Source organism: Saccopteryx bilineata, chromosome 11 (genome assembly GCF_036850765.1).
Source record: "Saccopteryx bilineata isolate mSacBil1 chromosome 11, mSacBil1_pri_phased_curated, whole genome shotgun sequence".
Taxonomy (NCBI): Eukaryota; Metazoa; Chordata; class Mammalia; order Chiroptera; family Emballonuridae; genus Saccopteryx; species Saccopteryx bilineata.
Window position 1 is genome coordinate 16,499,471 of NC_089500.1, and position 16,064 is coordinate 16,515,534.

General features: G+C 41.8%; 1 protein-coding gene and 1 non-coding gene across 4 annotated transcripts in view; one reads left to right on the forward strand and one right to left on the reverse strand.

Moving 5' to 3' along the window:
- Window positions 1–16,064, reverse strand: part of RAB27B (RAB27B, member RAS oncogene family) — a 134,924-nt gene that overhangs the window by 59,447 nt on the left and 59,413 nt on the right. Inside the window, exon 1 of one of the 3 annotated variants that reach the window (XM_066246340.1) lies at window positions 5,464–5,730. The exons of 1 other annotated variant lie outside the window; for it this stretch is intronic. The gene's annotated coding sequence lies outside the window, so the exon portion shown is untranslated. Of the gene's footprint in view, window positions 1–3,889; window positions 4,034–5,463; window positions 5,731–16,064 lie in introns of those variants that run through there. One more of the 3 variants, XM_066246342.1, reaches the window with a different exon arrangement.
- TRNAT-AGU (transfer RNA threonine (anticodon AGU)) lies at window positions 2,799–2,874 on the forward strand. Its single transcript has one exon. It is a non-coding gene; the product is annotated as a tRNA-Thr (tRNA).

Below are 16,064 nucleotides of genomic sequence, written 5' to 3' on the forward strand. Positions count from 1 at the left end.
GCAAAGCAACAAGAAAACATATTGAGTTGATCCCAAGACCACTATAATTTTAAAAAATTGGACCCTGTCCAGGTAGCTCAGTTGGCTAGAGCATGTGCCAAGGTTGCGAGTTCAATCCTTGGTCAGGGCACATATGAAAATGAACCAATGAATGCATAAATAAGTGGAACAAATTAATGTCTTTTTCTCTCTCCCTCTCTCTAAAATCAATAAATTGTAAAAATAAATAAATTTGTATGTTACAGAAAGACTAAAATAAAACCTTGTGCTCTTTCCTTAAGCCGTTTTAAATGAAAATTTTCCTCTTTTATAGAGACTATGTATTTGTCTTTTTCTTTTTTCTTTCTGTATGCACATATATGTGTGTGTATATATATCCAATATTATAGACATCCATCTATATATCTACCTATCTACCTATCTAAATGGGTGAATAGGGACATAAATGAATGGAAGAGAGAAAAGATACAAAGGAAAAAAGAAACTAAACACAAAGCAAGAATTGCAGGTTACCCAGATCTACAGCTGGACAGTAGGAATATTAAAATAATCAATTTTTTTACACCCAGGAGAAAAATCAAGCCTTATGGAGACTAAAGACCATACTCATAGCTATATTACTAGCACTGACAGTGTTTTTATTAACGATGGTTTTCTTAATGTTTGATGTAACTCTCACTAAATTGTGACATCTAATCTGTATTTTCTGAAATTGTCCCCAAAATTATGTGGGCAAGACTTGATATCCTTGATTGTAGTTTTACTTACTAAAAAGACAAGTTTCCTCCTGCATTTCTCGATATTAGACGTTCGGTTTATATGGAAGCTACAACTTAATTTACTTTGATTTGTTATGTTATTTTTTACAACTGTGAAAAGGCTGTGATCTAGAATTGTATTCTTGTATTTGTAGGATCACAGTTTTGGAAGAGAGCTTGCAGGTTGTTTACTAAAATTTTGACTGCTAACCTGGACTGAGCTGTTATTGCCAAGATGCTCATGGATGGCAGCAGAGATGCACCTTAGAACAGGTTTCAAAGTAAACCTGTTACAGGGGGTCCTTGGTTACAACACGGTTCCGTTCCTACCACACACCCTAGCCTAACACAGACAGAACACTGGTACTTTTAACAGTCCAAAATGACGTAGGTAACCCCAACTCCCTCACTCATATGCTGCGTTACTGTGTATTCTTCCACCCACACAATCAAACTAGGTCGCCCAGGTAAGTAGGAGGCTAGTGGCCTAAGCTGTACAAGCTGTCGCTACAACAGCTAAGTCTTGGAGTGCTGCACTTGTTGCTGCTCAGTTGTGGTCTTATCCAGTCCCTGGGATGACTCTGCAGCCTGCCTTTCACTTTCTAAACTCTTCCTCCAGCTCCCTGAATGCACCCAGCTCTTTCCCAGGCCAGGAACTTGGCTGCTGCTCTTGCTCTGGCTGCTGTGATCTCCCAACTGGCCACCAGACTAACACCTAGGTATCGTCCAGGTCTCCACTAAAACACTATTCCCCTAGACAGGTCCCCACCATTATTCTTTATCATTTAATGAAGTTGCTTACAGTCACAATGACTTCTCATCTTTCTTTCATTCTAATTTTCTTTTAGTGCTGTCCTGTCTTTCCTGTTTTTGAACACTATTTCTTTTAATCGGAAAAAAGAAGGAAGCAATAGGCACTGATTAGTAACACTTGCTCTTACATCTACTCACTTCCTTATTCATCACTTTGCTCTAACAACACTAGAAGAACATTGGCTCTCCTTAGCATTGTTTCCAAGTTTCAACCCACTCTGGGCTTTACTCTTCCTCACACTAACACCTTCCTAAGTGTTTCTAATTATGTATTTCTTTGTTAACCTATTCTACAAGCCATTCTTAAAAATTGATTTTATTAAAGTCTCTACATAATATCATGAATTTCTCTAATGGTATCTTTCTTGAGATACTGTGAAATGCTACTTCAAAATTTGTTTTAAAGTTAGTTATCTAAACTTATTTTTAAGTACTCCATCTCCTACCAGAGCTGCCAATGAATCCAAATCGCCTGCAGTCATCACTTCCTCATCCTCATCTCACTCACCATCCTAGCAGCAGCTGACCCAATTGTCCTTCCTCTTCTCCCATTTTAAAAACATTTCCTGGCTTGGGCTCCATGACAACACCTTCTTCTGGTTTATTTCCCACTGTGCTGGCTTTTTACAGGCTCCTTCTATGTAGGATTCCTCAATGTTAAACATGTCATAGCTTGGCCCCTAGGGCTCTAGTTTTTGTTTTGTTTTTTTCCTCTCTATCTCTCTAGGTGACATCCTCAAGACCATGGCTTCAAAAAGCATCCACGGCACTCTATTCGCCTATGACTTCTTCTAAGCACTCCAGATTCTCATATCCAAAAGCCCAATTTGGCATATCTACTTGGATACTTAAAAATACCTCAAAGGGCTAGAAATGAACTTTTCATTTTCCTTTCAAACCTGTTTTTCTGCTAGCTTTACCCATCTTAGGAAATGGCTTGGCCATTTACCCGGTATCTGTAGTAAAAACCTGGTGACCATTCTGGTTCTTTCTTTTCTCTGTCCCCACCCTTTATCCAGTTAACCAGCAAGTCCTGTTAGCTCTGCCTTCAAGTAGTTCCTCAATGTATCCATTTCTCTCTAGGAGCAACTGTTTCCACCTGTTGTATGCCACTGCCACCTCTGGTCTACTGGAATAGCCTCCTGACTAGTCTCTCTTCTACTCTGGGTGCCTCATAATAGCTTCTCTTCAACGAGGTCATGGTGATATTAAAAAAGATGGCCTTCCGCCCTGGCCGGTTGGCTCAGCGGTAGAGCGTCGGCCTAGTGTGCGGAGGACCCGGGTTCGATTCCCGGCCAGGGCACACAGGAGAAGCGCCCATTTGCTTCTCCACCCCTCCGCCGCGCCTTCCTCTCTGTCTCTCTCTTCCCCTCCCGCAGCCAAGGCTCCATTGGAGCAAAAATGGCCCGGGCGCTGGGGATGGCTCTGTGGCCTCTACCCCAGGCGCTAGAGTGGCTCTGGTCGCAACATGGCCCAGGATGGGCAGAGCACCGCCCCCTGGTGGGCAGAGCGTCGCCCCATGGTGGGCGTGCCGGGTGGATCCCGGTCGGGCGCATGCGGGAGTCTGTCTGACTGTCTCTCCCTGTTTCCAGCTTCAGAAAAATGCAAAAAAAAAAAAAAAAGATGGCCTTCCTTAGGCTCTCCCTGACCACTGAGTCACACAGAGGCTCCCTCCCCCTTTCAGGCCACGTTCATGATTAGACTTTAAATATTTTTAATAGCACTGCAACGTGCAGTTGCTAATTTATTTATTGACTTAGATGTCTAAGTGAAGATGTTTTTAGCTATGTGTTAAACAGCCATTTAATCTGATTATTAGCACTCTGGACCAGTTTTCTTCATGTAAGGAGAGCCTATGAGAAAAGGTTCATATTTAGGGAACATGAATAATGATTGCAAAGGTCATGAAGCAAAGTAAGTACTACTCTCAACTCCATTTATGGGGCTTGCAGTAGGTTTTATTGCCCTCAGTGTTATTCCTACTTCTTACAACTAACTATGTAACAAACTTAAGCTCTCTATATACACACCTAATAATGAGTGAAAAAAAAATCATTCCCCTTTCTCTGCCATCTTCTGAAAGTGACATGTTGGTCACAAAAAGCAACTTGTTGATCCTGTCTGTTTTCACTGCAATTGTTTTCCGGCATCTACACATTACAACGACTTGCTCAAGAGCTGAACCACTGGTTAACCTGCCTTGATGAATCAACTAAAGAAACTGGATTAACTCTGAGCAGAGTTTTATGTAAATAATTGGTATACGTTTCATGCTCTGCTGATTTGAAATGAAAATAAAAAGAAATAAAAAAACTAACCTGAAATTTCCCAGAGTAAGGGTGGGAAAAGAGCAGATTTCTGTTCTGAACCACCTGGGGTTTTGGATGCCTTCCACTTTTCCAGAAGAGTAGTTGAAGACACAAAAAGCAATTCATACACCAGCAGAGAATTTTAGCATGTAAGTCGGTGTGCCAAAGAGCTTAGATGATCAGTTATCCTGAGGTTACTTCCCCTATCGGGTCAAATATTCGCGTTCCAGAAATGGTACGTGAGAGAGTGGCTTGCCTACAGATGACAGCTTCCTTTTATTCCTTCTTAGCAACTGTGAGAACAGGCTCGTCCAGTTTCATCTGCAATGTTTTATTTTCCTTTCAAAAGCAATGATGGCAACATTTTATGGGAAGCCACAGTCAGTTCTTAAAGCAGAACAGCCTCGTTAATATCAAATTGTCAAGAATACCCGTTTTTGGTCATCTGTAAGAATCCTCTCCTGCCTTTGCCTTCGGAAGGACTGATCCCATCTGGACAGAGGAAACTATGAAAAATATTTAGGGGAATGGCTCCTCCTGCATACTACAATTTGGACTTCACAGTAACTTGAAAATTCAATAAACTTAAGAATCTGAGACTGTAATGCTGAAGTCTATTCTGCTAACTTTTTAAATGTAGACCTATACAACCATGTATAATATATACATTATAATATTACTGAATATACATGAATATAACTAAATATTAAAAACAGCACAGGCTTTCCTTTATAACAGAACTAAATCAAAACTTATTGCTATTATTATGTTAAATAATGATTTTGTTGCTAATACTACTGAAACTACATATTACCAATTTGGGCTTAATTAAACCATTTAAACACTGGAATTGTATACTCTTAATTTTAGATCTTGAAATTGAAAGCTAGTAAACATGTTATAGGTGTGACTTTAAGCAAACATTTTGCCTAGGAAGGCGGACTCTAGCTTTAGCTAGCTAGTTACATGTCGCCTGCTTCAATAGTTTTCCGATAATGTTGTATCAGGTGGAAAATTCTTGGAAGTTAATCTAATACAGTGCTACCACCTGAACGAACACACACACTTGCTCACACCCTGGTAGCTGCAACATTTGGATCAGAATTTGGAAAAACTGAGCAAACCATTGTAAGACAAATTACTTTTGATCTCTCTAGGGCTGTTTCACCTGAGGAAGTGCAAAGACATGTCCTACCGCTTGCCTGGCTTGCCTCACTGAATTACTTCTTGAATGAAACTCTAAACAGTCATCATGATGATCATAACCATCATTATTATTATTTGGTTGTTTAAGATACCAATGGAAGGAAATTGCCATTGCAGAGTTTTTTATCCTAACCAGCTGTTTGAGACGCAAATACCACAACAAAGAGAGCCAGCCAGTTCCCCGATATCCCCGCGCGCACGTTACGACTGTAACCAGGATTTCTGGTGCAGCTGCGACCCAGGGCGCCCGCACTCGCCTCTCCGCTGGCCCGCCGCTCCTCATCCACGTCTCACTTCCTTCCACGGCCAGCGGCTGAGAATGCCCCGAGTGGGTGGGAACACATTCCAGCAATAACAACCCGGCTTCTCCAACTCACCAGCCTGCGAAGTTTCCCTTGCGCGAGGGCTGGGTGTCAGGTTTCAGCGCCTTCCTTCCCCGCCTTGAACTCTTGGGCTCCCGCACCAGCAGCGACACTGGATCGGCTCTACAGGGCGACCATCATGGGGACAGCTCCTTATCTTTCCAACCTGTGGCTCCGGCTCGGTACCCGGTCGCTGCCCGTGTGGACGGCGAGTGGCAGACCTTGAGCACCACCCCTGAGCCCGCACAGCCACCCGGATCTGGACGGTCCGCGCAAGGAGAAGGCGTGTCTCCCAGTCCAAACGCGGATGTGCGGAGCGCACCTTTGACCAATCTGGGGGTGACTCAAACGCGCTTGGTTTCTGGTTCAAGTCTCCTCCTAGGAGTTTCGCCCTGGTCGCAGCTCATTTTTATTCCTTTATTTCCTCGTGTGTTCTTTGATATCTTTTATTGAAAGAGCCCAGGGCGTTGTGAGAACTGCTCCCAATGCATCGCGTTCCCTCTCCCCGCAGGGTTGTCTTATTAACTATGGAGAGGGAAGAATCGCTAGTGGCCAACAGAGAGAGAAAGGCCTCGGGGAATGGCAGGGCAGTTCGAAATTAGTGTTTTATAAGTTAGGATCTGTAAATAGAAATACATTCATCAGTATGCACCACGCTAATCTTCGCCTCCTAGTCACTTCGGAAATCAGTAGGTTAGTAAATAGAGCTTGTGTCTATGAGGTCAAACAAAATCAGGCCACAGACACACATTCACTGAACAAATGTTAAGGACCTACTGCATGGCACACCCTGCTCTAGACACTTAGGATTCATCCATAGCAGAGATCCTGGCTGGCTCTCCTTAGGTCATGTTTCAGACAGACTGACATCCCTAGTTTACAGACTAATGAATGGTAAAGGAAGGAATCCAGGGTTGTATAATACATGATGGCAGCTGGTGAAGAACATATAAAAGTTCTAAACCTGTTGCTTGCACTCACATTGGTCAACAATAAGGGGAATGCTTGAATTTTCATTGTCTGACCCAGTTCTGACAAGCTACCTGGAGACTCAGCTAGGAAGCACCCCCTGAAGAGCCGGGGGGGGGGGTGCTTGAAGGAATACCCCCAAACCAAAGTGACACACAAACAATAGCAAAGTACTGGAGGACTATGGGGCCCACAAGACTCTATTTAGCAGGAACATAGGGAAGAAGTTCTACTTTCTGTGCCTCAAAGTTCTAATCTTGAAAGTGGGGATAATAAAATGCCTTCATAGGGTTGGAAGTAAATGAGGTCATATTAGTAAAGTGCATAGACCAGCGAGTGGCCCAGAAAATGCTCTGTATGTGTTCGCTAAATTTATTATTTTGGTAGCATTTATCTACTTCATTCTCCCAAAGTAAGGTCCAATTCATAGAAATTGTTCTGATCTACCAGGACAAAAGTATAGGAGATTCAGGTTCTAGATTTTCAAAATATATCTGCTGGTAATTTATATTTGGGGTAAATCTATTTTGCATTCATCAGTGCTATCTAAGTATGCAACAAGTGTGTGTACACAGACCTGGAAAGAAATAAAAAGCTGAACATAACACACTTGAATTTATTCCACTGTAGACAGCACATTAACTTAAAATCCTTCTCTGTGCTATACAGTGATTATCTGTATACTCCACCTAGTTCATGTGTTCCCTCCCTCACATTAACCTGAACAGCTATTATTTCCTGTATGCAGTGGAGTTTATAAAGACCTCACCTATAGATCTTCTCACTTGACTTTCACAACATTATTTTGAAATAGGCAAGGCATCTATTGTTTTTAAACTGTCCCCATTTTAAGAGTGAAGAAACTGAGGTTGAGAAAGTCCCAACCAAGCACCCGGAATCGTAAAGGTTCATAAACATAGAACTCAGGTCTGCGGGTCCTGAAGGCCGGGCTCGTGGTGGTCACTATACAGGGCTGCCTCCCAAGTGTTTCTAGGAGAAGTTCCTGCTGTGAGAAAGTCTGACACATTTATGGCCTTCTCTCCTTGTCACCCTCCCCCGGACAAGTGTGTCAGCTGCCTCTGTAGGGTCAACCCTTGCAGGGACAGCTCCCCTGCAGTCACTCGCCATGTAAGTCCTGTCTTACAGGTTCTGAGGCTCAGAGGCACCGGTGTCACATAATGATGCTGCCTGGCTACTTCAGGGTGCTGAGCTTGTCCTTCCTTCCCCCTGGGGAGAAGGGTGCCAAGGAGGAGAGGGTGCTGGTCGGAGATGAGGGAAGTGATTCTTGGTCACCTTGTGCAGGCCAAGAACAGTGGTAGAGCAAAAAAAGGCCCTGGAAAACCAGTGAAAATAAAGTGACAGCCTCATGGGACATAATAAAAAATAAATGCCCTCCTGTCCCTAGAGTGTATGTAGCACAAATTAAACAGACATAACTTCTGTTGATAGGTTTGTCATTCAATAAATATAGCACTGAGATAAACAGGAATATATGTCCTTGGGAGATTCCTAGTAGAAAATGGAAAATTGATCACATGTGTTTTGGCTCCCCTCCCCCCACCTCCTCCAAGATGAGAATAAATGAATATTTCACATGTCATTAAGTCATAAAGACAAAAGGGAGAGGAGATGTAAAAAGGACATAATAAACTGCAACAGATGGTTTGAAGAACCTAAGTCAGTATCCACCACATACCTCAAGAGGGTTATGGATAAAAAGCAAGACAATTCTCCTTGAATAACCCTGGGAGGCTCAGTCCTAGGAGACAGAAACGCCACCATTGTAAGAGGCCAGCTGGTGGGGTGAATACAGGAGTTCGGTTAGATGTCTGTGTAAGGTCAGTGGATAATGGGGAAAGGTCAGGCCCAGGAACTTTGACTAGGACCACCCACAACCAAGTGCACCAAAAGAGACTTTGCAGGAACCCTTTGGAAAAAAGTGACCGTCTGCCAGCCAGTGAGATTTCATCACGTCATATTAGCCTGACTTCCCCAGAGGGACCCTTTAAATATCTCCCACATGGTTTAATCCTTGCAACTTCCTTGGCCTCCATCTTTCCTCGGGGCCAGGAAACCTCACTGGGCAGGATGCGCTGTATTCAATAAAGCTTCTGTTATTCCACACTTTGTGGCTCCAGCCCCTTCCTTCCTTCTCGGCGGGGAAAAATACCTTACATTTTGGTGCTGAAAACCCAGGAGGAGTTGAAGTTCACAAGGACTGCTCCTCTTCCCCATCCCTTCCGAGAAAGAACCAGGATCTCCAACTTTCCACCCAATTCGGCACGGTGCGGTAAGTCCCCCACCTCCAACCTTCCTCTCAGTTCTTTCCGCCGAGATAATCCGAAACCGTAGCTATGTCAGGGAAGTCTTTCCATCTGAGTGTGTGTGCTTGTGGAGACGTCTGGAGCATATCCACTTTACCTTATCCGTCTGTGGCCAGAGCTTGAGTTTTAGGACACTAATGCTCAAATCTGACCACTCCGAGGATTGAGGGCGGCTGTGGGGGCACAGGAATCTCCCTCCCTAAAGAAGAAGAAACTGTTCTTATTCTCCGCTGTGGCCAGGCCACAGAACCCACTGAATTAGCTTCCTGAAGGGACTTTCGGTGTTAACACCCTCACCAATTTAACTATTACCAAAAAAATTGGGAACTGATTGGAGATCTCTTACATACACAGTTTCTAATTATTCGCGCACCCGTCCTTAATCTCTGTGCCGCCTGTTCCACCACGCAGGCCTTTTCCTGGCCAGAGAAACCTCACCTAAAACCTCCACTCCTGATCTTTCCTTCTCTGTGGACTCCCAACTCGCTTTTTCTCTTGCTTGACCCCCGGGGCCACCCCCCCCTCTTGGAACTTCTCTGGTCCCTCTGTGGACCTCTTTTGTGCTCGGGTCTCTTCCCTCTGAGAGCCCCCTCCCCTCCCTTTGCAAAAACCTGTTTCTTATTCACCACTGCCATCTCTCTTTCTCCTCCCCTGCTGGCCAGGGGCCCCTTCCTTCTCCACTGTGTTCTTAAACCCCTCCTCCGTCAGGCCATTCTCAGCCTGGCATTGGCTCTTACACTGGTTTTCAGGACATCCAATTTTCTTGCAGGAAGTTCTGGCCCTGTGCTGCCTTTGGCTCTAGTGTTTCCTGTGGGATCTGGGTGCCGGGCTCCACACGAGCCCCCCTCCTCTTATTCTCAACCCCCCAAACCCCTACCCAGGACCTGTGAACACAGCATTTAAAGTTTTTAAGGGTCCCAACTAGTAGAAACAGGCCAAGGCTGTTTGCCAGGCCCGCATGCAGCAGAAGGTAACGCTCTAAACCCTGACTCTTGTGGCAACCCTGAGACCAGCAGAGCCACCAGCAGCTTGCTTTAAGTGTGGCAAGCAGAATCATTGGTCCCAGCAGGGCCCCTGCCTGTGGTTGCCCACTGAGCCCTGCCCTGATTGCAAGCAGCCCAGTCACTGGCGTAGCGATTGCCCCTTTGGGCAACAGGTTTTTCCTCAGTGCCTCTATGCGGAGGACAAACCGCCCGAATGGGAGGCCAATACAGCCAGGTGGGTGCATCACTCAAACTCCTAGGACACGGCCTGGACTCAGAGAACCCAGGGTATGCTGCAACGAGTGGGTAAGTCCATCTCATTTCTTGTGGACACGGAAGCTACCTTCTCTGTTTTGCCATTATACTCTGGACCTCTAGTTCCTCACAGGTCTCAGTTATGGGAATGGATGAGACCCCTTCCCTTCCCCTTTTTATGCCACTCCTGACATGCAGTTTTGCCTCAAGCTTGCCTCCATACAGGACCACTGGCAGTTGGAACCACTGGACTCTATCCATCTCCAGCTCACCAAAAGGCTGGACCTTACAAATCCCCCTATTACTCCTCCTTTTTTAAAATCCTTACAGGACCGCATCCGTGAAGTTTCTCAACTCACAACCACACAGATGTTCCTCCTGATACCCCTCAAAGCCACCACCTTCTGATCTCCTCCTCCCCACGACCCCCCTAATCAACAGGAAGTAACCATATGAATAAACGGCGCCCCTATTCTATTTAACACAAAAGGTCAGAATGTAAAGTCGGTGGATAATGTAGAAAGGTCAGGCCCAGGAACTTTGGCTAGGACGGCCCACAACCAAGCATGCCAAAAGAAGCTTCGCAGGAACCCTTTGGGAAAAAGCGACCGTCTGCCAGCCAGTGAGATTTCACCATGGCATATTAGCTCGACTTCCCTAGAGGGACCCTTTAAAGATCTCCCACGCGGTTTAATCCTTGTGACCTCCTTGGCCTCCACCTTTCTTTCTTCGGGGCCAGGGAACCTCGCTGGGCGGGATGCGCTGTACTCAATAAAGCTTTTGTTATTCCACATTGGTGGCTCCGGCCCCTTCCTTCCTTCTCGGTGGGGAAAAACACCTTACAGTTTGTATACGGAATACTTGGACCAGAGTTTCCTTCCACACTGCCATGCAGTCAGCTGACCTTAACTTCCTCCATCTGCTCAACCCAGCCTCCAGGAGATGGGCGGTTTATTTTCTGGAGAAAATAAATGAGATTAATTTGTGGTTTAACAAGATGAACTGAACACATGCATTTTATACTCTGCTCCTACAGAAAATGAATTAAAAGATTTATATGAAAGAAAGGGAAAAAAACCTCTTGAAAATTAAAATGTACCCAAAATTTTTTAAAAATTGACAAATGGGTCATAAGATTAAGTGGAAAACATCTCCAAGAAAATAGAACAAAAGGCTATAGGAATAAGAAATTGGAGAAAGGGGAAATTTTTTCTGACTAATGAAAATCCCAGAAAGTTCCAGAAAAGAGGTTTTCCTTTTTAACCAGTATGAGATGAAAAATTAATTAAAGAAATAATGCAAAACAATTCCAGAAGTAAAGAATTTTTGAACTTTTGGAATCAAAAGTTCCACTTAAAGCTCAGGAGAATAAATTTTTTAATTAGTTGATTAATTACCATATTTTTGCTCCATAAGATGCACTTTCTTCCCCAAAAAGTGGAGGGGAAAATGCCCATGCATCTTATGGAGCGAAAAATATGGTATTTTATTAAATATTTTAACACACCATTTGGTTCAGAATATTTTCTTTCTTATTTTCCTCCTTAAAACCATAAGTGTGTCTTATGGTCAGTGCGTTTTATGGAGCAAAAAAGTATGGTAATGAATTAAGCACGCCAAGATACATCATTCAGAAATATTAGAAGCCCAGAAAACAACCTAAAACCTCTTGCAAAAACACAGAGCAGATCATATGCAAAGGAAAAGAATAAAAATTGCATTAGATTTCTCATGAGCAGTAATGGATCGAGAAGATTCTTTAAATGCCTTCACATTTAAAAAAATATAATTACTTTGAGCTTAGAATCGCATACCCAGACAAAATATTAGCCAAATGTGATGGAAAATGTGTCAGACATGCAAGGGTTGAAACATATACTTCCCATATCATTTTTAAAGAAAGGTCTCCAAAACAAGCTTATCAATCAAGAAAGAGCAAAAACTGCACCCCAGGAAATGCAGAACAAACAAAGGAGACAGTACAATGAGTTCTCCAGAGCAACAATTGTGAAGCAGGCCCACAGAGAAGCAGAAGGATGGATTGCAGTAATAAATTCTCCAAAAACAAACAAATAAATAAATGAGAGAGAGAGAGAGAAATCAAATAATTATTTTATATGCATGTCCATTTGAACAATTAATAAATGTGTATGCAGTAGAGACTGAAGGTGCTCCTCCAATTCCATGTTCTGTTTTCCTAAGTACCCCAGTAGATTTCATCTCTTAGCCCTTGGCATGTGACTGAGCTGTGGCCAATGGTATGTGGGTAGCAGTGGTGTGCACTGCTTCCAGGCATTCCTATAAAATGACCCATGAGATTCTTCATGCTGTTCCTCTTTCTTTCTTAATATCCAGACACAAAGGCTCAATGAGGAGCCCGGAGGCCCTAGAAGACATTAAGGCCTCAAGATGAAAGAAATTTGTGACTCTGAATGACTGTGGGTATATAAACCCTAGCTGCCACACATTAGACTGTGACATGAGCAAGGTTTTTGGGGGCTGTTAAGCAGTGACACTGTTATCACTGTTACAATTTCAAATATCATTTGGGGGCATTTGTGAATAATTTACAGAAGGTACAAAGTATAATGCCATGTTGAAGAAAAAGGGGGTGTTACTAACTCCAGGAGAAACAGAAAGTTACAAGAGAAAAGAAAAATAATAATAATTATATCACTTTGCTAAGATGTGGATATAATCAGAATCACAGAAACACTGGCAAGAGAGTACCCATAAACTATGATAAAACATGTAGAGCAGGGGATGAGAAAAGACAGTCTGTGTATATGTGTGTACAGGACAACTAAATCCTCAACTATCATAGAATCAATATACAGTGGGTGAAACTGCTAAGTAAAGAAATAGCAGGATAAGCAACTCATTTATAAATATGTAAATAAGTACGGTAAAAAAACATTAACCATGTCTTATGTTTTCCAGTGGAGATTAGGGCTTAGGCGGAGAGCTGTACTATTTATTAGAACTTTAACACCATTAAAAAAAACAACAACAACTATGTCTTTGTTCAATAGAGAAGACATTACAATTGTTTAATGTACTTGCATATTTTTTTTCATAATAACCTATAAGCAGTGAAAATGTGAATTTGGGATGTAGGCGAAAGATGGATTTGGGAGGTTTGCAAAGTCGTTTATTCACTCAGCAAGTATGCATTAGGTAACACGTGCCTGAAGCTGTGCTCAGCATGGGTTAACGCGGAGAACAGGAAGAAAGGCTGAAGGGCCTCAAAGAGAAAATGAGCATTTTAAAGCTTCAGCCAACAAATACATTTGTTTTCTTTTCTCTTGCCCTTTCTGACATGAACCACAGACTTGACTGCTTTTCATCCTTCAAAATACTCCTAAAAATTGCCATCTCGTCTCTCTGATTGAAACCCACACTGATGAGTTCAGCGTTTTCCTACCTCGCTCTTCTCCTGGGGTTGCAGGGAAGGCTTGTCGGGTAGTCATGCACGGGTTTGCTTCCACGGTCTGCTGATGCTCAGTTTATCTGAAGTCTACGCAATCATAAATAAAATCAACCCCTCCCCAGTTTGAGGAAACTCCACAGCATGACTAAAAGTCACAAGACTGGGCTTCCTGGTCATGCTGCTTGTAGCAATTAGTTTTAAAGATGTTACTTCAAGAAATACCTAGGCTTAAGTGAATTTATATTAGCAAATTACTTTCAATGGGTAAAACATCACGACCTATTCTAGACATCAAAGTGGACTTGTTCACATAATTATATGTAGAGCATCTACTCTCTGATAAGTTCTTAACTTCCCACTTCTAACTTCACTTTGTCTCAGTTTCTTAGAATGTGAAATGAATGCACACTGTGACCTTGAATGGAAATCATTGTGATTTAGTCTAATTCTTTTTTTCTATGTTAAAGAAACATTTTTTGTGAAAGGACCAAATTATTTCATGGGTAATGTTAGTACATAACCTTTATGCAAGCCCTGACTTGCAAAGAGGCCACAGTGGAAGGTAAGTCTTTAGGTCTATGATAGGGTTAGACTCCTTTATAAATAATTACAAAAATGATATAAGCATAATTATGGATATAATTACAATTACAAACTTGTTTAATCAATTTATCGAGTTGATTAAGGAGAAATACATTAATTAAAACTGAACAGAGAAGAAAGAATGTAATGAAATACATATGCATAAATGTAGTCATATCAACATATATAACTGTATATGTGAACACAGTATAGCCTCATCCAAGTACGTGAAAAGTATATGCATATATTTGCTTAGTGTTAGCTTTATAGTGAGCTTCCTTTTCCCAAAATCTGTTATGTAAAACTATTATGTTAGTGAGGTTGGGGCGACTTCTTGTATATTCAGGTCATCATTTTTAAATTGCAAGCTCTATAAGGTATATATGCATATGCATTTGCACACATGATAATCTCTTTACATTTCTGACTATAGATTGGAAAGAAAAAAGTGATTTAGTTTGGCCTACAACATTTCTAAGCTTATTCAGATGAGTACAGAGCATATATGGTATCTTAATTAGTAAACAATGAACAACATTTAAATATTTATAATGGCATAGTATTTAACCAATTTTGGTCTTACAAGATGTCCTACTTTTATTATGCTGGATACTGCTTGGACCTGATCATTTTTTAAATTAATGCTAAGCATGTAATTAGTGCAAAGTTAACTCCTATTTTTAAAGATACAAATAGACTGGAACCAAGAATAAGATAGAAAAGACCAAGACCAAGTCCTGTTTTCCTGTGTTCAGAGACAGGTGACATCCCCATTTGGAGATGCAGTACTAAGGAAAATTTTAAGGTTTCATTTCTTTTCTGAGTTCTTCCCCGCACCACACCCCACTAGCTCAGATGTAAGGGGTTTTCACAATGTGTTCATAATGTGTATCAATCTAGGTGATACTTAAAGCCCACAAAGTTATCATTACTGATATACATTCATCATTAATATAATAATAGTAATGTAATAAAGGGTTTACTTCCATAGCTGGCAGACTAATGATACACATATTGGTCAAGTTAAGAAATTAGCTGGCTTTGTCAAAGGCTGGGGTCTCATAGGGGTGGTGAAATGATTGTGATCATGCCTGTAAAGCTCTGAATTCCTCAGGAGGTGATGTTCTTCCGGCCAGAAGGCAAGGATGGCTACCAAGCCTGCTCACCTCTCTGCCTATTGCCTACTCCTACAAGGAAAGTTTAACCCTCAGAAAAAGACTCTGCTTCCAAGTCAATGTCCAGAAAAACATTCAGAGACTTTTTCTTTCGGAGATGCTGCGCATAACGGGTGCTTTCTCAGAGTAATAAAAGTTAGATTAAAACTAAAATGTCAGTTAATTTAACTAAACCACAAGACGAGCTTAATATCTTCTAGTAAATGCACTTTACTTAAACCTACTCAGGTTTCCTTTTAAGGGATTTAGAATATTTCTTTCTAAGGTTGAGTAGGTTGCTATTTATGTCATTCTTTAAATTTTGAATGTTATTTTGGCTAGTTTAAACATGGCGTTAATGACTCATGTTTCTTGTCCACTTAACCATCTCAGCTTGAGAGTAACTAACAACAAAACATCCTGAAAACTAATCTAACTATGCTATTTATATTTAAAAGGTGTTATAAAATTACATGTACATAGTCCTCAGACATGTGCTTGTATTTCATGTATGTTATTTTATTTGATAGGTTTGAAAATTTCTAAGTCTTTGGTTCGTATATCAAGGCATTAAATTTGAATAATTGTTATTCCTTTTTGTTCCTGTCAACATTCATTCCCCTTCAGTTCATACGTGGGCTATGAGCCACGCGTATCCAAAATGGTGTGCATAGACATGACTGTGTGAGAGTCACTCGTTTTTTTACTGTAAGAATTTCAATCTGCAGATCCTTTACTAGTATTAGCAGTGATATTGATCAATCATTTAAGAGCCACAGATTTGTAAAACAAATAGTATTGCTAATGCTTTTAATTCCATAGAAAATCTATTACCTGAAAAGAGGACGAATCACTGTTATTTTGACTCTTCTTCCCTCCAGGGTAATTTGGCAGGGACCACAGACATTTTTGATGGACA